Consider the following 1,222-nt stretch of genomic DNA (forward strand, 5'->3'; position numbering starts at 1 on the left):
TCCTTGTTTCTTTCTGTGTTCCTTTCTGTGAAAGAGTATACGCTTGAAACATTAAAGACATTTTCAATTCCCGAGCGTTGTACTAATACATATGGTTGTTTTCTACACCACCTGTCTTCGCCTGTTGTTTTTCTTAAATTATCCCTATATATATATATATATATATATATATATATTATATATATATATATATGTGTATATAAATACACACATACACACACGAGTGAGTGGACAAATGAAAGAAGGGCACTCAACAAATTTAGTGGGAGTCACATGTATGGATCAAAACAGTTTGATTCAAATTTGTTGGTACTCTTGAGTTTCAAGCATGATGCTAGTCTTCAGCCATTTTGAATTTGATTTCCTGTTCACCATGCAGTACTTTCCAACTAACTGTTACCAATACCAAAGTCAAACCATGACATCACGTGACATTCCTCAACCAATCGCAGCCCACCTTATGGCAATAACAATCAACTTCTATTTTTAAAATTCAAAATGGCTGAAGACTAGCATTGTGCTTAAAATTCAAGTGTACCAATGAATTTGGATCAGATTGTTTTGATACTTACATAAACACCATTTGAACATGGCTAGCTTTGTGACACACAAACCTGTGTCCATTACGACCTTCGAACAGGGAAGGTCAGCATCTTCCCGTTGCTGGTTCAACATCCACAGACTTGTTTCAGGGTATTTGCCCCTTAACAATATGGTTTAGCCAAACCCAGCAGGCGTCACTACAGTCCACACAGAATGATTATTTATTTAAAGTGAGGAAAACAGAAGTCAAATTCAGTATAATTTAGCAGAAGCAACAGAGTGAATCAAGGTCTGAGAATTTTGTATATATACAGATATAATATATATATATATATATATATATATATATATATATATATATATATATATATATACATATATATATAGCAATAGCAACACTGTGCTGAAACTGTTTTAATTAATTTTGGTCATCAACCTACTACATTTCATTATGCTGGCAATAGTTTCCTTACATTAATTATGAAAAGTTCTGATAAAATGTGAAGTAAAGTTCCTGATGATTCTTTGAAGTGGAAACTATTTGTATTGAGCCTTAATTTAGTTGTCAAAAAAAACTGGCTTATCCGTTGGTTTTATTTTCACAGCAACACTAAATAAATATTTAATATATCATATATGACTGTGATATATTGTTGTGGAAGGATTCCAACCACCCAAC

Source organism: Octopus bimaculoides, chromosome 10 (assembly GCF_001194135.2).
Source record: "Octopus bimaculoides isolate UCB-OBI-ISO-001 chromosome 10, ASM119413v2, whole genome shotgun sequence".
NCBI lineage: Eukaryota > Metazoa > Mollusca > Cephalopoda > Octopoda > Octopodidae > Octopus > Octopus bimaculoides.